General features: G+C 37.5%; 1 long non-coding RNA gene across 3 annotated transcripts; it reads right to left on the bottom strand.

Annotated features, from left to right (window-relative positions):
• Positions 1–6: 6 nt before the first annotated feature.
• On the bottom strand, positions 7–16,767 carry LOC112147647. Of its 3 annotated transcripts, none has more exons than XR_002919498.2 (3): positions 16,428–16,767; positions 9,168–9,247; positions 7–478 (listed from the first exon to the last, which is right to left on the bottom strand). It is a non-coding gene; the product is annotated as an uncharacterized LOC112147647 (long non-coding RNA). The 3 variants fall into 3 exon arrangements; XR_002919497.2 differs by lacking the exon at positions 16,428–16,767 and adding an exon at positions 13,296–13,503; XR_002919499.2 differs by lacking the exon at positions 16,428–16,767 and adding an exon at positions 11,041–11,267.
• Positions 16,768–25,399: the final 8,632 nt, after the last annotated feature.

Here is a 25,399-nt window from a genome sequence, read left to right as displayed (position 1 = left end):
CAATCTGGGGGGAAAAATAAAAACAAAGGGAAGAGAAAATCCCTCTCAGCAGTCTTTCGGCATCGTTTGGGGAGAAACCCCCCGCAGCAGAACCACACACAGCCAGCGGAGATGGCGACTGAGGTCCAGAAACGAGCAGGGGCTGCAGCTGAAGGAGCCGTGCAGGGCCTGTCCTTTGGAGGTTTGCCGGCCCCCTAAGCCACACACTTAAAAACACAGGAAACCCCACTCAGAGCTGTGAAGATTCTGTGTTTGGTATTGATTTCTCCTGCATGGTAGCTCCAGAGGTATCCATCCTTCCCAGCCCACTCACTCGCCGCCCGCCTGGGCTTCACTGACTCTGCTGGACTCCAGGATGGAGGTACGAGCCATGGGAGGGGAGGAAAAAGACGAGAGCCCCTGGCAATGATGATGAGCTGTGCAGGGTCTCCGAGTTCAGTCATCTACCAGCCTTCCAACCACCCACCCATGTCTCCATCTGAAAAGGGGAAAGGAGAGAATGTTTTATAAAACCTCACCTTTGGCTCTCAGCATCCCTCTGCTCAATTCAAATGCAAATGCAAACAGTATCACTTTGATTAAAAATATGCGAGAGGAAAAAACAAAAAAAACAAACAAAAAAAAAAAACGCCAGCTTGCTCTTTTGTAACCCGCCTCAAGGCTCTAATAAAAATATTGTATGACACACAAAACCTTTCAGTTCTGTCCATATTTTAAATGTTTCTTTAAGGTTCACACCAAACCTTGGCTGTTTGAAAATATTATTCATATTTTCATACACAGCTTCCTTTGTTGCACAGCATCTCGAAATATTCTAAATCCCGTTATCATGCTAATACGACGAGGTCTTTTGTGTGCTTCTTTGTTCTTTTCTCTAAGAAAAAAAAAAAAAAAAGAATTGCGGGGGCCTCCTTTAGCCACCGTACACCCACCAGCCCCAAATTTCTGTCAAACCCCGCTACAAAGACATATTCAGCTCGGTGTGCTCTGCTGGAAAATTAATGAGACACAGAAAGTAGCCGGTTTACACGTCGGTTATGGGGTGGGTTGCTGGGGGATTTGAGTTTGCTCTTATGTGCATGTTTTCATCCTATAATAGGGGGGGCAATCGCAGTAGCCCCCGAACTTGCCCCGCGTGGGGCGGAGGGTGACGTGGAGGGAGATTGGGCGAGCTGGAGGAAGATTCAGACACAATGCGCCTATTGAGGGGGTTCAGACATGGGTGTTAACTTGCCATTCCTTCACACACAATAGGGCCCCCCTACTAGGGCCAGTGCTAGAGACAATGTTGGTTCAGGGCAGCCCTCCACTCAGAGAAAAAGAAAAGAGCTGCATTATCACGACGGGAGGAGAGAAGAGTGGGGGAACAGGAGGAGGTGACGGGTTACAGATAGAGGGATGGAGCGGGCCTGGAGGAGGGAGGCGCACTGTGATCCATGGCTTTGGACTTGAGGAACAAAACAAAGATGTGTCATTAATGCAGCGGCACTGAGGATGCCTTCAAGTTTAAGAGAACCTCTGATTTGCTGCAGCTGAAAGTTAGTGATGAAAACAATCCCCCAGAAGGGATTATTCATATTATCTTTGCACAGACTAATATCTGCCAAATGCCAAAAATGTTTTGAATTTGCTTTAACGGGGTGAAATGCAGTTACAACAGTTGGTTCTTTGGGGGCAGCGTTGTCCAAAACAAACCACAAAGACTAAAAACGCACAAATAAAATGTCCGAATTCCTTCCCTATTCACTGTATAGTGCACTATATAGTGTGTTCGCCATTGCGTATTGCGTTCCGAGTCAACAATTCCAAAATCGAGTGCCATAGAAATTTCCCAGAAGTCTTTGGGAAAAAATGGTGTGCATCAATGCTCACAACATTAGCAAATATAGACCACAATGCATTGCGTTTGAACAATTTTTGCAAAAATGTACATTTGTAATAAACCATCCACATTTTTATAATCAGAACACAGAGGAGTAGCAAATAGACGTTATGAAATGTTTTTATTAATTCGATTTTAAACTTCATTAAATCCATGACCTAATATCCGGCGTTTAAAAGAAATAAAGAAAAGTAGTCCTGCGCTATATACTTTATTAGGCGTTAGGGATTAGGGTGGGATAATATGTCTGAATTCCCTCCCTATTTCCTAACTGCTAAAAATAAAACTATTAAGTGCAGAACTGTAAGCAATTTGGACACCATGCTCACTACTTTTTTTTTTACTTTTTTTTTTACAGCAAATTTCACATCACAGATTTCCTGAAGTAAAAAAAAAAATCTAGAAAATAAGAACATTTTATGAGGACTATGTATCAATCTACTGTTCTCTGAAAATGAAAACTTGGATGGTTTATGAAAATAAATTAATTTGTTTTTTTTTTAACATGACAAATCATTCAAACACAATGCATCGTGGTTTATATTTGCTAATCCAGTTAGCATCGATGTACACTGGTTTTTTTTCACAAAGACTTCTCGTAAATTTCTAGGATATTCATTTTTCGAATTGCAAGTTACGTCCAAATTCTTTCCCTACTTCCTAACTACTAAAAAGCTAAATAGTGCAGGACTATCTAGTATCCTAGAATTTAAATAGAATTTGTATACACCACACACACTACTTTTATTTTTTTACAGCAAGTTCAACGTCACAGGTTTCCTGGAAAAACACTAATAAATACGAACATATACTGTATAAGGACTATTTATCAATCTTCTGTGTTCTGATCATAAAAACAAACAAACAAACTAAAATACTTTTTTCACATAAAAAGCTGTCAAATGCAATGCATTGTGGTCTAAATTTGCTAATCTAGTTAGCATTGACCCAGACTGTTTTTTCGCAGACTTCTGAGAATTTTCTAGGACACTCAATTAAAGGGTATGTCCAAATTCTTACCTATTCTCTACATAGAGCACTGTATAGTGCGTTTGTAGTGCTGTCTGAATCTACAATTTTACGGTTTTAACCTCTCTTTCTTAATTGTCTTGCTTGAGGTTGTGCTCAGCTGGTATCACAAGGGTTGGAGCCGTCCTAAGATGAAGGCTGTGTGGAAGTTGATACAATGCAGAAGGGACTGGTGCCGACTTATAGTACTGAACTGTGACATTAATGATCGTAGAACCAGTTTGTGGCTGTTTCTTTCTTCTCGCTCCTTTATGAGCCGCAAATATAAATGTAACTAGGGACGGATGAAGACCTGGACTAAGAACTTCAGAGTGGAGTGGAGACTGGTTTCAGCATTATCTGTCTGTTCTCCTTATGCAAGTAAAATCTGATTTCTGGACAGATGCCCCTATTGTCTTCCTTGCAGAGAAATGATTCAGGTTGTTTAACCTTACACCTTGAAATTGTGTGCATCAATTGTCTCTACATTGGTGAATATATACCACAATGCATTGTATTATAGCAATTTTTGCAAAAAAAAAAAAAAAACACATCTTTTATTTTACAAGCTATCCACATTTTCATCATCAAAACACATAACTAGATATAAAATGCTTTAGATTTTCACTTTGTGAAATTGGTGATGTCATGCCGTTTATTAAAAAAGTATTGAGCATGGTGTCCATATTGCTTTTAAAATCCAGGGCACTAGACAGACTATATAGTTTTTTAGTAGTTAGGGATTAGGGTTGGAATTCTGATATAACCTTAGAATTATTGACTATGTGTCTAAATTCCTTTCCTATTTCTTAACTAATACAAACTATATAGAGCAGGACTATCTAGCGCCCTGGTATTTAAAAGCTATCAGGCACCATGCTCACTACTTTTGTTTTTATTTTTAGACAGCAAGAACGACATCACCATTTTACCCAAGTAATAACGTAATAAATATGAACATTTTAGGAAGACTACTTATTAATCCACTGTGTTCTAATAATAAAACTTGGACTGTTTTTAAAAATAAACTAAAATACTTTTTTTTCACATGAAAAATCGTTCAAATGCAATGCATTGTGGTCCAATCGAGTGAGCATTAATGCACACTACTTTTTTGCTGAGACTTCTGGGAAACTGGGTTTTGGGTTTGTAGATTCAGACACATTTGTATGGCTAACGCATTAATTAGTGCACTAATAAGTAGTGAAGAAATTCAGATTCAACCCTTAAGAAATGCCCTCACTACACACAAATAACTCACATTTGTGTGATTTGTATATTTTCAAATGAAGCCGATGGATCCACTCAAATGAAATAACCAGAATTGTCACAGAAGAACATTTTCTGAAAAATAACTCTGAATTCAACAGCTGCCCAATATAATTGATCAAAATACTTTCAAAGCACATCTGGGAATTACTTAGAGCAGCCCTATTGTAAATTACAAAGTTTGTTTTTTATTTTTCTGAATAACTAGTTTACATGATTTTAAAACACATACACACACAAAAACCCACATTAGCTTTAATATTTAACCATATGGGCGTTATAGCTTTTCTTTTTGATTAATAGTCATTTTTCTTGCTTTTGATTTTTAAAACTGAAAAATGTTTTAAAGCACTTTGAGTGACATTAGTTCAAAAAATGCTATTCATTTTGATTCGATATGAAAAATATTTTTGTCATAATTCTCTAACAATACTTTTTTTAATCAAATATTTTAAGTTCAATTCCATCAAATCCAATAAGATGAAGCCTTCTTTGCTACATTTTTGATGCATTAACTGCAAGTACTGAGATTAGCATTTTAGCTAGTCAAAGATGATTGAATATGACTGTTGTGCCCTCTTATAGCAGCATATTTTTTTACTTTTAATCAAAGATTGGAATCTCTTTCTTAGTAATTGGCGCATTTAATTAATTTAAAGTTCATATTAATATTTTAAAATTGAGTTTTTCACTTGTTGAGCAAACTTCTGTCTTGTTTTCACAAGGATCTTGATACTACTGCTGTTTACTTTGGTTATAAGAACTCATAAAAAATGTAAAAAGGTTTAAGAGGATAAATAAGTTTAATAAATCCCCTTTTTTTTCTTCTACTTCTGGTGAAAAGGTGAGAGTTGGAGGCAGCATCTTTTTTTTCAAAGTTGTCCTAATTGCGTGTATTTTTCTTTTCAAAATAAAACACCATTCTCCTCCTCAACCATTGTTTGTCTTTGTTAAATTTGCCTGCAGATTTGACGTGCAGCATGTGCATGAGCTACGGTTTATCCGGCAATTTTAATGGTATGTCTGCAGCTCGGAGCAGGGAGCTCATCCTCCACTGACTTCCGCATTTCTGAAGCATCTTTAGCATCCCTCCATAGACCACATAACAAGCATTTGCTTGTCGCAGTTGCTTGTTAAGTTCTCCTTGCTTGTAAAGGAGCAGCTTTTTTTTTTTTTTTGCGAGTGAGTTTTGGGGAGAAGCAGACGGCGTTAACAAGCCCGCGGTAACTTAAGTGAGTAAGCTTTTATCCTACATTCCTTTTCCAGACAGGTAAATCTATTCCTGCAAAACAAAGGAGGGTTTCTGCTTAAAATGTATAAAGCAAGCTATCAGTTAGGCTGTTTAGGGCCATGAGGTGGGGGCACTTCAATAGCTGGGAAATGTTTATGGAGATCCTATGTCTCTCTGGGAGCCTGATAGATTCCTGTGGCTGGAGCAAAAGCTCATTGTGCCAGTGTAAAGGATTACACTGGTAAACTGGTAAAACAGGGGAAGGAGCCCAAACACTCTCTACCTCCTATGGAGAGGCAACGAACCATCCAACAATGAGGGGGAGACTATGCTGCAAGCTGACTCATTTCATCAAGAGAGAAGAGAAACTATTGGAGGAGCTGTGACTGAGGGAAGATAGAGAAAATAGATTAGGGAGTTCATATACATGCATGTGCACGGGCAAAAGCTGGAAGGAGAAAAAAGCAGCTGTATATGGAGCGGCGAGAGAAATAAAAAGGGGAAGAGAACGGGATGCATGGGAGGCAGTTTCCGTATTAGAAGGTAATATGGTAAAATGATGTCTGTCTTGCTTGTCTGTCTGCATCCTGAGTGACAGTTTACAATCTCTGAGGCAGCAGGCAGGCCCAGCAGGTCGGCGTTTTGGCTCCACGCAATCCCTCATTTCTATTTTTTTCCTCTTCACGACCACATCAACCATCGTCTGCTCTCCAGCCATTCAGTCTCCCCCGTTCCTCCACAACAAGCCTCTGAATTTTCGTTATCAAAAGTAAACATCTTTATTCCAAACACAGGTTTATCCAAACATTATGACAACAACATAATCGTTTTTTATGAGAAAATACTCATGAGAAACAATACGAAACACTTGCATCCCCGAAAAACACACTTTTTACATTAAATTTGTTTTAAAAACCGCCTGAGCACAACATTTTCCAGCATCCCCTCGCTAGTTTTCATGGACAGCATGCAAGTAAAGCATTATACTTCTCTCAACTAGAAACCATACTGTGCATAATGCATCATCTGCATTCTGCAACCTGCCACGCTGAAAGATTCTTCTCTCCTCCTTCGCTCTCTTCATCTCTGTTCCTTCAAAGACTGCCGAGGGTGTATTCAAACAGCAGGATACACACTCAGCTAACAAACCTCATTAAGGGCCCATACACACTTCCTCAATGCTAACACTAGCTGTCACACATCCCCTCTCAATGCACCCACTGGTGGCCACACTGACCACAACAAAGCATCTTTACAGAGCTAATTAGAAGGGTTCCCCCTTTCTATTTGAAATTCATCTGAATAGGAGTGAACATTATAATGAGGAGCAGCAGAGACGAGTGAGGGAAAAAGGAGGGAAAGGGAGTTGCGGGCAGAGGAGAGGATGCTAATGCATTCACAGAGACCGAAGGCGTGGTTTTCATAATGTGGAATTCAAGCAAAGGGGGCTCGAGGAAGAAGGGGGAACGGAATTAGTGTGACACCGCTCCGTGAATCTTTGATGCAGCAAACAGGGAGAGAAGTGAACGCTGCACCATTTTGTTTGGCGTGCCATGCCGAATCCGGAGAGGGACAGAGGGAAGGAGAGGGTGGGACCTCAGCTTCACGGGGAAGGTGGCAAAGGAGCAGCTGGAGGAGACGGTTCCACACTCCAATATGCTTTAAGCTGCACAAATTGAACTTCAATTTTTCTTTTTTTTCCCAATTTTAATTTTTAAGTCATTGCTTTAAAATAATTGAAATATTTAGGTCAAAGGAATCTTTATAATTTGTTTCCTAAAAAAAAGTGAGTAGAAATAAGCTCATGTCACAGTAAATGAGAGAATAAATAAAATATATTCCTGTAATTATTAATTATTAAGGATCCTCTCATGAAAAGAAGATCCTAATGTGTTTTAATATATATTTTAAAAGGGGTTTTCTGTAACCAAAAGGTTAACATGTGTGGGGTTAGTGCATTAAAACATTAGAAACTAATGAAAATAATGAAACAAAAATAAGATCACTAATGTAGAACAGTATAAAAAATAATATAAAAATGGCTGCCATAAAAATGACAAAGAGCAAAAACGCATGAAAAAATAAAATCAGACATGTTTTTGTGCCCTGCAGAAATGTAAGTTCAAGTTGAAGCTCTGACCTGACTGTTATTCAGGGGGAGCAATGCATTTTGGGAGAGAAGCAGGTGTCCCCCCTCCCGTCACAGAGCTTCCCAGACAGCTTGTTAATTTGCACAACTTTTACACATGGTCTCTGCCTCTATGTGTGTATATATTAGCGACGGGACTTGACCCCAGCGAGCTGCGGCAGTGTTTCGCGTCTTACTGGGCGTGGGAAAAAGACGGGACCCCTTTTCACAGCTGCCTGGCCGAGGCCCGGACTGCTTGGGGGCCCCCCGTACCCCCTCCAAACTCACCCCCTTTCTCCCTCGCCCACCTCCCCCTACTCCTTCAATCCCATTCAGACTCCGGCATGCTGGTTTTCAAAAGCAGGACCCCCCCCTTTCCTGGTCCTTCATAAATACATCTCATCATTCAAGCCCTAGTTTGCATAGAGATTCCAAAGAGGTCTCCACTTGGCTCGTGAGGCCTGAAGCCCCTCAGCCTTTTAGACCGCACAAGAGCAAATTTCGACTTAATAATCCCCCTGTGTTAATATTTGTTTTAAAACAATGTGTGTACACTTTCTAAACTGTGCTGCGAATTATTTAAAAAAAATCGGATTTAATGAATATTTTACTGGTAAAAATGAAAATACATTAAAAAAATCCAATGAAAAGGGGAATTTAGCATGACTATTAGCAACTTTACTTGTCTGCACTCCATCTGCCACATGCTATTGTACAGTACCCCTCTCTCTCACACACACAACCCCCCCACCACCCACCCATCCCCTCACTCCTCAGTTACCATTCGCTGCTATGCATTACGGCACAGATTTATCTCCTATCAGCCAGTATAATACTGAGGTTATAATTTACATCCACTCTAGAATACAGAAGCACAGGCTGCTCCTTGCATATGCTAATCAAAAGCTTGGGAAAATCTGGGTGAGTCAAAGAACTCCATGGTAAATTTGAATAACTGAGCTTTCCATTGAGTTTCAAGGTTGGGAAAGCATGAAGATGTGACCTTGCTATGCATTCTCAACTGTTTATGTCGGATTTCTCAACTGTTTAAGGAGGACTTTTATTTAAAAAGATTTATGATTTTTTATTTTTTGGTGTGAAACTGGAAGCTGCTCTTCGCTGCAGAATACATGCACCCCACCTTTATGCAGATGGTTAATCATCAGTGTTTAGACATGGAAAAGGGACGCTAGGCAAAGCATCAAGGTCGAAAAGACAGAGCCTAACCTCCCCTCTGCTAACAGGATCAACAACCGCAGCCGAGATTACACGGGAAACCTGCCCGGCACCTACCACACGCCACCTGACAAAGTGGATCACACTGTTTAACAGGATCACATATACGAGTATGAAAATGAGAGGAGGCGATGAAGAGGGAGGAATTCAACATGGAGGCCTCCCTCCAAAACCTTTACAGTCAGTCACTCTAGCTGCAGACTGGAGTTTATTGCATGCATATCCAGACGTCATCACAATAGAACGTTTGAAAGAAAAGCAGCAAACGTCTCACTGAATATAGTGACGAGCAATCCATTGTTGGAAAAAATCAAAAGCTAACTTTCACATGACAATCATCGGCTCCTCCATGTCCTTTACATCCAAAATCTGCCTCATCTCAACGTGATGGTTCCTCTTTTCTGTGTGTTTACCTGCAGGCTGACGGATGCTCCTCATCCTCTCTGCAGGCAGTTTGTCTTCTGAATGAATGCAGACTTTAGGTCAGCCTTCCCTTTAAAACCAAAGAAAAGAAAGAAAGAAAGTGTTATATTTTCAGTTAACTGAATGAATTATTTTCCATTCTGCTTAACTTCTTTAACCTCATCTCCTTCATAGAGGACTTTGTTTTGGGCACCATGCAAACAGGAAAAAACTGCAATTTTCTAAATACAATTTCTGAAATAATTCAGTTTTTTGGGTTCAAATGCATTGATTTGGATGCATTCAAACTCACATGCTAAACAAAAAACACCATCTGCACGCTCTTGTTTAACAGCCCATCAGATATTGTCAGTCGTGGCTTAAATGGAGCATGCTGGGACTTCAGGGATGCTCACCATCAGCTTTGCTGACTCTGCTCTAAGAATAGATCAAACTCTGAGCTGATGTCCTATTTTGTTCTTATGTAGCAGGCAAAACACAAAAATAACCCCTCCAGCAATTTGAACATATCTGCCTCTGCATTCAGGAAGCATGCTTAATAAGGCCGGTGAGCTGCAGCCTGCAGGATCCAAACAGAGTTTGGTCGAGAACTGGACGAAGCTTCATCTACCTCCAAGTGATGTGCATTCTCACCCAATTATACATCACACTCCTAATGTGGAAATAATTACAGCCAGGGGACGCCGCTTAGGCAACACACTCTTAGTACTGGAGGAGTCAGGGAGTCTGCAGCTGCAGGGTCTGCAATTAAAGGCTCAAACGAGGACAAACTTCCACACACAAGAAGGAGAAATCACAGAGATGTGATGCTGCTGCTGCTACTGCCAGCATGTCACGTGACAACCCGGAGTGGCCAATCACATGAAAGCATTTAACTCTTTCTGTCTGATCAGTGCTGTTATATCACCCACGCAGTTATGACAGCACACAATGCCAGATGTGACCACATGCGGCAGCCCCACTATACCCCCGAATCACCGGCGATGCCACAACCCCATCCACGCCCTCTCTACCTCACACGCGCACACACATGCACGCAGGTGACTCCGCGTAACCGGAAGAGATGAAGATCCGTTGGCTAAAATATATAAAATAATAAAAGGAATCAGGCTTCCTCTTCTCCATCAGAGCGTCCCCGCATCCCTCTGCATCCCGCTGCCTCCGCGCCTGCCCAGGCGTCATCTCCTCCTGCTGCTGCTGCTGCTCCTGCTGCTCCAGAGAGGAGCTCCGGCTCCGAAGTGTTCGGCGTCAGTTCGTACTTTCGGTTCTCTAGCTTTATGAAATTAAAACTCATACAGCTAGATAACCAAAGACACCAACTAACCCGCGCTCCCTTAAAGGGGCAGCCGCACGGAGGAGGATGGAGAAGGAGCCTGCCGGTGGTCACACTGCACCGAGAGCCCCCTCAGACACACACACACCCACACACCTACACACACACACGGGAAGTGAGGTGCTCTGAATAATAAAACATATTCAGATTTGTTTAAGCTTCATAAGGATGGACAGTGAGACAAACTCTCCCGCGCGCTCTCATCCACTTCCTGGCGCGCGCAGAATTTTCCATCTTTTCGCTTATTCTTTTCATGCAGACAAATATCAAATTAAGTCAAGAGGTTTGTTGAGTGGTTTTTTGCTGCCGGCAGCTAAATCCACTATTTCTCATGGAGCTTTACCGCCCACTATTGTACCCCGAACTGCTTCATGAGTTTATTTTTTCTAGTAATAGCTCAAACAAAGTTGTTATTAAATAGGAATTAACTCACTGCGCCGTGGATTCTCATTCTCCCCAAAAGAAAGTGATACACTAAAAAACGCACATATCCAGGATAGAAATCACAGAAACCCAACATTGTATCTTACTTGCACACTAGTGGTTAAATCCTCTCCTCATCCGATGCTCTCCAGTAATTTCTCCACCGACTTGGACGGTTTTTTCTTTAAACGCTCGCCTGTTTCTGGCCGCATCCGAGCAGAAGAGAGTGCGCAAAACAGCGGATTACTGATGCTGCAGAGTCCTGCCCGCAAACTTGGAAGTGACAACATCCTCCGCCTCACGCAGCAGGCAGACTGCGACTGACAAGTGCGGGGCGTCCAGCGTGGTGAGCTGAGCGGATAAACTCCGCCTCAGCGCGTGCGCCTCAGAGAGAGGGAGGCGGAGGGGGGGCTGAGGCTATCAGTGCCAATTTGAGAATGAATTCAGGTGTTCGTCTCTCAAGGAGCTGATTTCTCCAATTATTCTCATTAGTCAGACCGTAAAGTACAGAGAAGAGCGCGTAAAACGGTGCCGGGGGCAAATCAGGACCGTGCGTAACGAGCTGGAAACTTCACGTGTCACACTTCGGGAGGATCATTTAGGGAGACTTGAAAAGTTTGTACTATAACAGAAACAGTGTGCTGAGGTTTGGAAGCACTGAGAATAAAAAAGTACTAAAGTTGAGTTTTTTTATTTAGGTCAAATATTTGTCAAAAAGAAGATAATATCACAAAGGAACCGATTTTTAATATTGCATTTCTTAAAACACCTATAGGTCAATTCTTGGGTTATGCATTTCATATTCTGGATTATTTTTTAATGGTTTCACTTTAATCCAAATTCATGTTCTTTCCTTTGTATTGAGTTAAAATAACAGAAAAAAAATATTTTTCTAACTCAGAGTTTGACTAAAAAGCATACAAACATTTGTTATTTTAAACTATTTAATTGTTTTGTAACTTACATTTTAATAAAAAATATGCAGTTTGACCCAAAGCCAAATATTTTGATAAAAAAACTGCATTTAGGTTGTAAAATGTGTTTAATTTGCTATCAAAACATGATATTTAGGTAATATTTTGAGGGTAGGAACCTGCAAATGCATAATAAAAATAATATTTTGATCATTATTAACATTTTTTGAGATTACAAACCTATTTGGCTATGAAGTCCTGGAAAAAATTTAGTGAAGAGCAGAGATGGTTCTATCAGAAGGCCTACTACCATATTTCCAAACGCAATGATTGGAAAGGACTACAATCATCTTTGCAGGAAGAAACGAGAAAAGACCTGCAGAGCAACTTGTAATATCTGTCAAACCTTGCAATAATATATTTTAAAAAAAGATGGAATCTCTCTGCATGTGTGTACGAGGAGGGAGCTGCGATCCTCAGCTTCAAACGCAGTTTGCATCAGATAGCAGCCACGTATCTGATTATTGCGCATGAGCAATCTGTTAGAATCATGAAGGTGCAGCTCTCCTGTCAGGCTGCAGCGCAGGTTGGACTTTGTGTACGATTGTGAATCACTCTTGAGCAGATTAAATCAGCTTTTGCAGCACCAAAGAGGGTTTTTGCTCATAGGAAAAAATAATAATAAGTCCAAGATGGTGTGAAATGCACGGTCATTGATGCTTCAGAGCATGCGCGTGCAAAAGTTGGGTAGTCTCTGCAGAGTATCACAAACCAGCTTTGTAATCTGCAGGTTTGTGCAAGAAATAAGATTTTTAGGATGTAAAAGGGCTTGTTTCGCGCGCGCACACTCACACAAGCAAGTGTGGGAGGGAAAGAGAAGTCAAAATCAAGTTCAGCAGCGTGCTGGAGACAAATTAACATGACAATCCGGTCTGAGGATCCTCCAGGTCCCCCACCCTCCAGCCCCTTTTACACCCCACCCGCGCAGCAGAGTCTGGCGTCAGCCGCGCTACACTTTCCCAGGCTCACAACAATATCTCCCTGCTGAACTCTGCACTGCAGCGCTGCATGCCCGAGGCCTCCTCCTCCTCCTCCTCCTCCTGCTGCTGCTCCTCCACTCTCACCTCCTCTTCACAGGAGCACATGGCGACCACGATCCCCATTAATAACCCCTAAGTTTTGGTAAACTCTAGTGATGCTCTCACACGTTCACATTGATTTTTTATGGATAAAACAATGAAAAGTGTTTAATAAAACTATGACATTTCTGTCCAACTTTTGCACAAAGTCAGCTGAATAATTCCACAATAAAAACTAAACGAGAAACAAACATTTTTGTTTTTATTTTAGCTTAAATATATATTTAAAAAAATCCTTCCCAGATAACAGATACAAAGCTGGAATGAATCCCACGTAGCACTAATGCTCGAGAAAATAACAATACTCACATTTTTGGGGGGATAATCCACATTTTGCAAAGAAAAGTCTTCAGTGACCTTCTTTCCTTGTGTGTCTCGGCCTCATTGATAAACAACACCTCCATTTTTGAATTTATTGCTATTATTTTGTGCTCCTTTGTAAGGTGGAGACAGCATATTCTTTTAGTGAGCATGCATGAGAGCTGCGGCTGCAGACAGCGAGGGAGGCAAAGAGGAGCTGTGATGATGATGATGAGGAGGAGGGAGGAGGAGGAGGAGGAAAAGGGGGCGCAGCTCAGGGCCTATCAGATTCGCCTAACAGGCCCTTCATTTTACCAGAGAAGGGAGTGCTGCTGACCTTATCGTTAATTAAATATGTTTTTATTCAAATTTTTGGAGCGAAAACGGGAATAATAGAAGAAAGCATAATAAAAATTAGTTTATTTTCTCACAATATTCATTTTTGCAGGTCTCCAGACTGCCTGGGTTCCCTCGTTAGGTGTGTCGCGGGTTTTATTCACTCACATTTGGCCGTAATTTAATAGACTTAAGGAGGAGAACCCCGTCTTGCATATGAGCTACCTGCAGCTTATATTTCAAGGTCAGTTAAGTTTTTCTTTCCCTCCTATAAATTTACAAAACGACACAATCAAACCTGCGAACTGTGCAAAACCACGACTTAGACTCAAACTAGTGCAAAAAACTGTCAATCTGTAATACAAATTTATAATAAAATGGATTTTAGTGCCTCTTCAGCACAAGAGGATTTTACAGTTTTTTTTAACTCTTTTGAAGAAAGTACACAATTTATTTTGTGTTTAATGTCAAACTAAAAAAACTATTTTATCACAAGTAGTTTTATATCCTTAAAAATTAATTGTTTGTCAAGTGATTCTCAACAAACGACGTTCTAAAACGGAAAATGTGCTCCTTAAAAAAACGATTTTGATGAAAACGCAAACACAGGGAGAAACAGCGACACCTGCTGGCGGAAGAGGATATATTCCTGCACAACGTGCAGACGGTTCATTTACAGTTTGTGTTTGAAGCATCCATGCAGCTGCATAAATTGATTCACCCGAACAAAAACAAAAAGAAGTAAAAAAATATCATTTGATATTAACCTATCAAAAAAATTCACAATTACAGATTTTTACAGCTTTTTTCATAAACTTAACCTTGACAAAGTTTGTCTGCTTTTGGCAAAAATAAATATTGCATTTATTTTTTATTCTTGGTAATAACTGAAGCAAGTTGTAGACCTCATATCTTTATTTCAATTTTTTGCCAAATAAAAAAGCATTTCTTATGATATCATTCTGTCCTAATGTAAAGTATATTGTGCTGTACAGTTTAAGACAAAAACGTTCATTTCACACTTTAAAACACAATTCTTTTATAAAATTATCAAAGAAAATCATTTATTGATAGTATAAAATTATGCATTTAAAAATATTTAAAATAATTCCTGACATACGAAAGACAAAATGATTTTATCATTATTTTTCATTTAGTTGCTCCTACTGTTTAAAGCATTAATGTTTTGGATGTAGATTTAATCTAACGAGTGAGTAAATACTGTACATTTTTATTTTAATACCTTAATTTTTTACCAAGACTCTTTAAATAAATAAAACGTTAAATGGAATCCTAAATGTAACTCAGCATATGAAATAATGTGAGGTTACATTTATTTAAGCATCACCTGATGCTTGTAATGCTGGAAACACATCTGTATTTGCAGCATCTGCTCACTTCTGCTAATGTCATCAATTCAACAGATGTCTGCCAGTTGAAACTCTGGTCTAACATGCTTTATGTGTTCTTATTTTATATATTTTCTCTCAACTGACAAAACATTTGACAGACAAATTCTCAGGTTTCACAATAATTATGGAAACTCTTCTGTTTAAGTCTGAATATTTTCTGTTTTTTTTATCTACAAAAAGAAATTCTATTTTTCTTTTAAAATACCATTCTGTGTAATTGTTTTTCTCACTAAATAAAAATACAAAAATGATTTCTCCTCAGTCTTTCCAGAACTTTGCAAATTCTGACTTTTTTTTCTTTGACTCCTAATAAAATTTTGGAAAGTAATTCAACAATAATCGTTGGTTAAATGAATTCATGTTTTATTTTCCTGTTTCTTTGTTGTTCTCATAAATTACAGACATTTTTAAGGCACAGGTTAAGGAGACTCCTCAGATATTAAAATGAAAAGTTATGGAGTTTAGCCTTAAGAATGTCAGAAAAGTTAAAGAAAAAGTTAGAATATTATAAGTGTGTTTGTTAAGTTTCTTTTTAGGCAAAATTGCTTTATAAGCCTATTTATCTATTTTTGTGTTAACTGAGTTTGAAAATAACTGTTCAGTGAAATAAATGTATTTAACTGTTTTTATGTCCAAATATTAAGCCAGATTACTGAATTGATCATGAAGTTTGAAATATGTTTTGTGGTTATAAATTTTACTCTTAAATATGTTCCCGGACAGGTATTATTTTAAAGCAAACCTTTAAATAAATCTAAAGTTCTTTTAACTTAGAGACTGTGAACTGACCCAAAAATAGCAAAAATCAGAAATTTTTTCAACAGAATTAAATATTTTTGTTCACTGTGATGACTAATAAAATTTCAGATTTACTTAAAAAAATAAGAATGTTAATTAATTTAAACCATAGCACAGAAATGGCTAAAAATGAAGAATTTTTCATTGCAAAGTTTGAAATTTTGCAGCATAAATTGATGATTGAATACAAAGTAAATAAAAGGTAAATAAGTAATGAATTGAATTTGAATAAAATGAAACATTGTTTAAGATCAGACAAGGATGATGAGGCTTCAATAGTTTAAAAAGCTTAAAGTTTTTATAAAAGCATCTTCAGAAAAAGTTAAAAATATTACAAAAAATGTTTTAGTAAAAAAAACATAAGAAGTTATAAATAATTAGAAGAAAGAACCTCAATCAGCATTTTTTTAGGCACAATTAAACTTTTAACAAATGTGTTTTGTTTGGCAGCGTTTGAACCAAAAACGAAAACTAATTTGGTGTTAAAATAACCAACAGAAACGTTTCTCTGACTGTAACCTGGATGTCCGGGGCTCATTCGCGCGCCGGGTCGGCTCAGAGCCGCCTGTGTAAGTGTGCGTAATAAAGTTCTTACCGCAGCAGGCTCGTGCAGAGAGCTGTTAATTCCTCCTCTGCCTGGTGTGAAAGAGGGACTTAATCTGAAGCAGGCTGGGTTTTATGATAATCTGAGCTGACACCGACCTGTGCGCCGTGAATGGACGGGGGCAGCCTCGAGCCGGCGTTCCCACGAGCCGCATTCCTGCGGTCAAGTTCAAGCTCAAAGCGCGAGGCGTGCCGCGTGGATAATTCCCAAAAGGCGCGCGCTCCCCGCCGTGGGAGAGTTCATCACCCCACATTCAAATGCAGAGGTGGGAGACAGGCGCACAAAGGGGGAAAGAGGCGTCTCTTGTGTCCTCGCCTTCGCTGAAAGAGTAAACAAATAAAGAGTTCAGTCGCAAATTTTCCACCAACTGAAAAGAAAATCAAGTTTTTTTTCATCAACTGGAGATGTTTCTGCTGCTTTTTAAAGTTGCCACAGTTTGTCTGAAGAAATCCAAACAAAGTTTAGATTTTACTGCTGATTTGGTTTGCTTGCTTTATCATTTTAGGTGAAAATATATATTTGGGGATATAACTAAAAGATAGTAAATGAAGTTTTACCCCTTCTCTCCCTTTCCCCACTAATAAATGTAATGTTTGCTCATTTATTTTACTTAACTGATTTTATATAATACCATTTTTAAATAATCATGCGTAAAATCAACTTTTTTATTATTTTCCTACTTTTATTTTTTGCTCCAAATGAAATATTTAATTTAAAATCTTTACATTATAAACCTAAAAAAGAAAAAAGTAAATTTCAAATGAATAAACTCTTTTAAACAAATTTCACATTTAATTGATTTAATCTGTCATGTATTATGTATTTAAGTACAACAACTTATGATCAGAAATAATTATAATGGCATTATTTTCATGTGTATGTGGATGTATCCACATCTTTTACTTGTAATTGTATTACATTTTCCAATTTTACATTCTCCAAAGGTAAATATATCTAAGCATAGATTTTTAATAAACCAAATCTAAAAGTGTCTGATGATATTTTTAGTGAACAAAAGTGAGTTTTCCACATTTCCTTAAAAAGGGATAATTAAAGCTTTTGTTTATTTATTTGACAAAAACCTTTAAGAGAAAACTAAGAGGCTTAAATGTGTGTTTTGCAGTTATGTCCAAATGTTTTCAAAGAAATATTTGATCTAAAAAGCTTGAAAATCTGAATGTAATTTTAAAAAGTGAACAAAACTTTATTAATTCAGTTGGTAAGTTGTGTCTCTACTCATGTGACGTTTAGTTACACACCTGAGTCTGTCAAAGTATTTTTTTTGTACATTTTGTCACTTAAATTAAATAAAAATACAATTGTTGGTGATGATAATTAAAAGATGAATCAAGAAGTCAATATATTTTTTGAAAAATCAATCTCCAGAATATTTATAAAAGTAAAGTAAAAAGTTGCTTCATTGAAAAATAATTTCCTCTAACTTTTAGAAATGTTTTAATACTGAAAAAAGGGGGTTTGATTTAGTTTTCTCAGAGGGACAGTAAATGTTAGAGGTTTTGGAGATAAAGTCAGAGAGGCCAGACTGAGAAGATCCAGATGAAAGACAGTGAATATATTGGTAGAAAGATGCAGAATAGAGGTCTACAGGAAGACTTAATAGGAGGTTTCTGGATACAGTGAATGAAGACATGAAGGTTTCTGGTGTTAGAGGAGAGGGTTGCAGAAGTCGAAAGGAAAAGAAGAAGGTCCCGATTTAGTTTTAGTCTTAAAAAAGCAAATTTTTAAAATTGATTTCAACATAAAGAAAGGATGCTACATAAGTGAGGAAAACAGTTTTTTATCCATGACTCTCTTGATTCCAGAGGACCCCCCCCCCCCTCCTCCTCCTACGTGTGAGGGCCGCGTCTCGCCGGAGTATAATTGGCTGGCTCGGTCCCAGACAGTCCTCACCCGCCTCCCCATGTTCCTGCATTTGAGGTCCCATAAAACTGTGTCTGCTTGGCTGATCCCATGACCCCCAGGGGAATATAACCTTCACTCATGATTTGGTTTCTCTGTCTGTGAAAACTTTTGCATATGAGGAAGGTTTTTTTCCCCATCAGATTCTCTCATTCCTCCTGAAATGCTCCTTTAGTTTGCAGTTATTTGTGTCATAAAGCAGATTGGATCATCACGCCGTTGTTGACCTCCCATGAGTTCTTCCTCTCCTGCATTTACAGATCCCTCATGGTGGATTTTGAAGCTTTGCAGCATCATAAAGTCATTTTATATCCAGCTCTCTTGCATCTTGTTGAAGGACACAGATCAATCAGCGCTGAGGGAAACAGCATATTATGTAATGACAACAAGGAGGGCCGGCCAGGTCAGAGGTGACGTGAACTCTGACCTGCTCTGAGACCCAAAGCGTGCCGCTGACCACCGGCCTGTTGATGAACTCGTAAAGTGGTGGACTCTGACTTTAGTGACCCTTCAGAACTCCGTCTGATCAGCGAACCTGCAGGAAGCAGCATAAGTGAAGAGGATGCAGACAGGAAACACTTTAGATAAGAAAAGAACTATAAGCAAAAAAGGAAAATAGTTTACAAAGGGGAATTTGAATTTTTAACCCCAGAACACTTTCGCAATAAAAACTAACACCATCACTTTTATTGGCTAATTTTTATCCGATATAATTAATATACCAAATAAAAAGTATTTGTCATAAAAATAGATCAAAATATGACGACACATGATAAATTAGAGTAGTTTTTTAAATTTTATATGGAGTATATGTAACAAAATGTAAAATAAAAACATACTAAAAAATTAATGTAAAATTAGAAATTTGAGAAGAAATAATCAAAAAAATGATAATAATAATAATACAGGTGACTTGGCCTTTCGTCTGCATATTCCATGACACTCAGACAAATGCAAAATACTGAAAATCATGTAAATACTTTGGTGAAAATAACCTGGTGAAAGTGCTCAAGGGTTAAAAGTTTATTTTTATTGTTGTTTGTGCAAAATCAGCTTTGTTCCAATTTTTTTTGTGACTTGTCATCCCTACATACATACATACAGAGGTAACCATAAATAGCAAAATATATGAGAAATTAACTTCAAATTTAAAGCTTTTTTCTAAACTAAAACCCAAAAAAACTTTGCAAAAAACAAACAATATCTTGGGTAGTTTACGAAGTTTTCAGTCGTTTCTGCAGTCAGTTTTTATCCAGTTGTCAGATAAACTAGAATCATCACATCACTTATTCATTTATACACTCATATTAATCATAAACTCATTGATAATTGATTCGCGTTTACTTTCAGATACCTGTAAAAAAGCATAAAAACACACAATATGGCTGACATTAGATTACGCACAATGTGTAAAAAGGAGGCGGAGCTTTTGTTGCTTTGATTTAGACACCTGGATTTGAAACACTACAGGTTGATATTTTTCTAGCAGGCAGATTAGGAAAAAGATTGTCTGAGATCTTCACGTTCCTCTTGGCACTGAACAGTCGATTTTAGACTGCAGTCTTCACCATAGATACTCTGATCGGGCTGTAATTGTTGACTGTGTCACAACTCAAATTTACAGCAATAGACTGAAATGTTTCTATTCTCTGTACACCACGATTACAACAGGATAAAAGCAGCAAGAGGAGAACAAAACTAAAGTCCTTGTTGGAAGTGCAGAAAGATGTTGGCTTTAGTGGCGAATGCATCGCTGCTCGCAGTCATCCGCTGCTACAGCATCAGAGCCAGTGACCCGAACAAATTGAACAAACAGGTAAAGAAGACCCGTTTGGTGTTCTGGGCGGCTGCTGAACCTGCAGAGGAGTGTTGAAATAACATAATGGAAAACTCTGCTCATTCAGATGTGCAAAAGACAACGAGAAGCACACAAGATTACTGTTTTAATTTACTCTGTAGTTGAGGACTGCACTATAGAGCAAGAAAAGTCTGTCTCTAAAAAGGACTAGACTGTGGAAATCTGATGTTTATTAGCAAATATTATTGCTTAATTTAGAAGATTAAAGTGACAGAGAACCTCTTAGTCTGTTTCAAGGCTGATCATGAGACACAAAAACAAAGATGCTCACCCAGATGACATTATAGCACATGTGTGTAGATTTATATAGATATTTTCAAGAAAAACACACATTCTCTAAATGTTTGATTAGAAAAGATGCTCTGTAGAAAAGTCCTCTTCATGTTTCACCAGTTTCACGGTTGGGCTCAAACAGAAATGAGTAGACACACACACACACACACTCCGCGGGGCAGTAATTTTTCACTCAGCCCTGTGGGCCTCTGACAGGTCTGGGAGAGAGTCTGCCTCCATGTAAGGCAGACTGGCAGGACTGACACCGCCGTATAGCGACGTTAATTATGGGCATCTGTTTGGATGTCCCAGTCTGGGGGCCTTCCAGGGCCCTTGACTGTTGCCATAGGGACAGTGGAGAGCCGTTGGTGGTTTGCCTGGGCAGACAGAGAACCCCCTTATTCTCCTGAGAGGTGGCCAGACATGACCCCCCACGACTCACCCCTTTTGATTTGGGTGGGAAAAGGAGAGGCGCAGACAGAGATTTTTTTAAGGAGAATTTTGGTGCAAATCCTGTAAGGAAACTATCAATATGATGGATTAAAAAACAAAAAATAAACAATTAAACAAAAATTAAGTTTTAGTGCAGAAAAAATGTTTAGAGCAGCATTATATGATCCTTTCATTTCCAGTTCAGGTGGACGAAAACTGTAATATTGATTCAAAAATGGTGCAATACAAACACACTAGACTAATCTATTTAAACATAATACTCAGACACACACGCAGACTGCATGAACACCCTTTATTCCCACTTTGCATAAATTATCCAGTGTCTGTGCTCTGAAATGCATTGTTGTGTTTTCCCACACCTCCCCATTTGACGTCTCTTTTGTCACCGTGAATAAAAGCAGACTGATGGATGGGAGGTGCTCTGCAGATGCATCGAAGAGGAGAGCTCAGCTTGATGCGACCACAGAGGCGCCAAGCGACTCCTGGTGGACAGGGAGGGAACTGCAGAAGACAACATGAAAACCAGAAATGTTGAATCAAGCTACAATTCGGATTGCCCTAAAAAAGCAAAATTAAAAAAATAAAAAAATAAAAAAGTTGTTATTCACCACAGAAACTTCTAATTTCTTTACAGTAATCAACTGTTTTACTGCTTTTTCAGCATACAATGATTAAGTATAATTAAATTAAACAATTTATATATATATATAAGGGATACCTTGAAAAACAGATCTAATCTCTTTAAATTATTTACTAACTTAATTTTCCTTTGGTGATTTCTATTACAGCAGCTGTGAGAAAAAAAAACACATTTTACAGTATTTCTGTGTATTCACCAAACAAATGAAACCTTAAACTACAGAAATTTAGAAAATGAAAAAACAGAACAAGTAAATATGTAACTATATATAAAAAAGCATTACCTTTTTACAGTTTCCATAGAATTTAAGAGATTGTGTTACTACGATTTATGAGCATCCATCATCCATGCATCTTCAGAACCCATTGAATCCTTTTTGGGGTCGCTGGGGTCAACACAGCTACTGTTGGGCAAAGGTGGGGTACACCCTGAACAGAATCCAGTCTCTACAGGGCCACTCACTAACCCAATCACATGCACAACCAAGGGTAATTTAGAGTCGACAATTAACCGTCCTCTTGTATTAGCTTTCCGTTATCCACGGTGTTAACGAGTTGGTTTCTACACGTCTTAAATCACCTTTAAAATACGTTAAAATTCGTTTGTCACGAAAATGTTGGTTTTATTATTTTTCTGTGGGTCTCTGGGCCTTTAATAAATAAATACACCCCTAGATTCAAGAGAATCATAAAAAACAAAGGTGTTGCTTGAATTCTACTGAGGGATTTATTTCTGAAATTAATTTGCTTGATCTATTTTTCAATTTTAAAATGAACTTCTATAGTGTTATGGCTCAGTTTCTTTCCATATATATTTTCTTCCAAAGCTCTAAAACTCAGGAATAATCTTCCCATTCATGTTACAGAGTCTTCATCATTGTCTGTTTTTAAGCCCAGACTTTTTAAATTTGGCTTTTATTACACAGTGAAGAGGTTTCCTCTCTTTCTTTATCCTTCTACATTTCAGTTTGTTCTCTTTTATGTGATGTTTGTGGTTTGATTTGATTTATCAATGTTACTTTATAAGTATTTTCTTGTACACTTCTAATTTATTTTTTACCTGATTCTTTAAATGCTTTTACTCTGTTATTGTCCAGCACTTCATGTCTGTATGGACAATTTGAATACTTTATAAAGAAAGTTTATTATTATTATTATTATTATTACTATTATTATTAAGGAACATGGAAAAATACATCTAGATTTTTGTAAGCAATAGAACTTTAATCCAAATTTAATACAAATTTAAGCCAATAGAAATCACCTACATCTTCCAAAAGTATTAGAAAGCGAAATCAGAGAAAATTCTTGTGTCTGGACATACCTGAGTTTGTTTATTTTGATTTTTTGCAACTATACTGGACAGATGAGCATCCCTTGAAGCTCACATGATTGTGAGAGGAGGTGACTGTCAGTGTGTTGTCTGGAATCCACAAAGGATTTGAATTTTGGCTCTAATTATTGCTCAATAAAGTTATTTTATATAACCGGGTCAAACCCGACCCTAACACTAGAAAGGACATACTTTCAACCAGAACTTAACAAAAACTCTAAAAACACTTTGAGGAATTCACAGATGAGAGTTCTAATAAGCATTCCAATCAAAACTTTCAAGGTTGTAAGATATTTATCCTTAGGAAAAATATTTAATCAAGCAATATACGTAACCTAAAATAGAAAACCATCTGAAATTCTGCATTCCCTCCATACTTTTTATCACTTTTCAGGTCACGTATGTCTTAGTTAGTCTGTGGAGGCTTGCTCAGTCGAGGTCATCAGTCACGCCAGCACCATCATTGTTACTTTAGAGGTCTTTGTTTTCTTTCAAGCAAATGCAAAACTGCTGAATGGAGATTTCTAAATGTGGTTTACCAGGAAAATAAGAAAAGAATCTTACTAATTTATAACAAAAAAGAAAAGAAAAAACTCTGTTTCACTGTTGCAGCCATACTTAAGTTTTTTAGCTTTTTTGATCTGTTAACATTTAAAATCAGTTAATAAATAAACCACAGAAAAATCCATAACTTTTATCCTTTAAATATGTTTGTACATAAACATGAGTTTTCCATTTGATAACAATGTTTGACTTTTTAAGATTAGTTTTCCCCACCAAAAACTAAATAATTAGTGAAAAGCCAAAAACATCCCTGTTCAATTTGGATTTTTTATTCAACCAAGAGGGGATCTTCCAATCTCAAATGAAGAAGATAATTGGATGATGTGTTAGAGGGATCATCATAATTATCTAATAAAAAAAATCTTTATTTTTATTTTAAATTTGACTGAAATTGGAAAAGATAAAAATTTGCCATACTATAAATAATTTTGAACACTATTTTTATGGTGGTTTAGCTATTTAAAGTGTTATTGGTATTTTAACAAAGTATTAAAACTTATAGAAAGTTGGTTCATGATTTCAAAAAGAATTTTCCAAAAATCCTTTTGGAAAAAAAGAAGAAATAATTTACTACCATCACATTTGAAATCAATGTTATTTTACTTTAAGCAAAAACACAAGAAAATAGTTTTCAGTAAATAAAGTTATAAAGAAAAATGATAAATCTAATTTAGTTATACAGGCCGTCGTTTGCATAGATACCAGTTCATATAAATTAGTTTTAACTTCTTCCTGTTACATTTAGAAAAATATATTTGTTATTTATTTTAATTAAAAATCTAGATAAAATGTTCCATTGTTTTTTTCAATGTATTTTTTGAAATAACATTTTTGAAAGGAAATGAAAATAATTAAATATTTGCTCATTTCATGTCATCTTTGAGTTGATAGAATTATTCCGACTAACCGATCAGTTCCCTTTGAACCAGTTGCCTTAGTTTTTTTTTAATGTTCTATTTTCTTCTATTTTCTTTCAATTTTTTTTATTAAAATGAGATTGCACTACATTGATCTTGCTGATTTTACTTACTCTTTAGATTTTGCAAATCTGAATACAACTTTTATTAAATATAATACTCTAACGTTTGTTTCTACACTGAGAGCACATGACTCTCAAAGATTTTACTTGAAAAAATAATCTGAATTTTTACAGTTAAAATTACTGAAATGTGGAAAAAATGTGATCTGGATGTTTGTTTGTTAACAGACAAAAAAACTCAGGATCTGGTGGCTCCAAAAAAAGCTAAAATTCTGCAAAGACTTTTGGCTTTTGCAGACTTTTTATTGTTCTTTCCTAAAGAATGACGTCTTTCAAGTCAATGGAATTGCTTTTAGTCAACCATTTTATTTTTTTTATATAAAAAAACTGAAAACACATTTGTTTTAACTGTTTCAGAGAAAATATGTCGGTTTGAGTCTTTGTATGTGCACTGATTTGAGGCATTTAATCTTGTTTCCATACATTTTTTCATCTTTTTGTTCCTGTTCAGTCAAAACGATTCCACGTGTCGCTTGTTTCTGATGTCTCTGACCACTAGATGGCCCTAAAGTATCACATGGACAACATCACAACCTGGTCACGATTTTTTTTCTTTTTTTTTTTCTTTTTGGGGTACAATTAAATTTGAGGCAAAACATATGATTTTTTTTCTTTCAGGGATTTTTCAGTCAGAACCATAACATCCCTGAGAGAGGAAAAAAATCTTGAACAACTGATCATTACCATTGTGCCTCACGAGAACATAAATCCAAGCTGGGATTTTATCTGCAAAAGGACAAAAAGCAGCAGCTTGCTGACCTGAACAAAGTTTTATCATTTTTCATTTAATGTACTTCTAGGAACACGTTACACAGCCATCCTGTATATCAGAATATTTTTGTTCATTTAAATCAGGGGTCTCAAACTCAAATCAGCCGGGGGCC

Source organism: Oryzias melastigma, linkage group LG17 (assembly GCF_002922805.2).
Source record: "Oryzias melastigma strain HK-1 linkage group LG17, ASM292280v2, whole genome shotgun sequence".
NCBI lineage: Eukaryota > Metazoa > Chordata > Actinopteri > Beloniformes > Adrianichthyidae > Oryzias > Oryzias melastigma.
The sequence above is the reverse complement of the archived record's forward strand: the minus strand, read 5'-3'. Positions and strand labels throughout refer to the sequence as shown.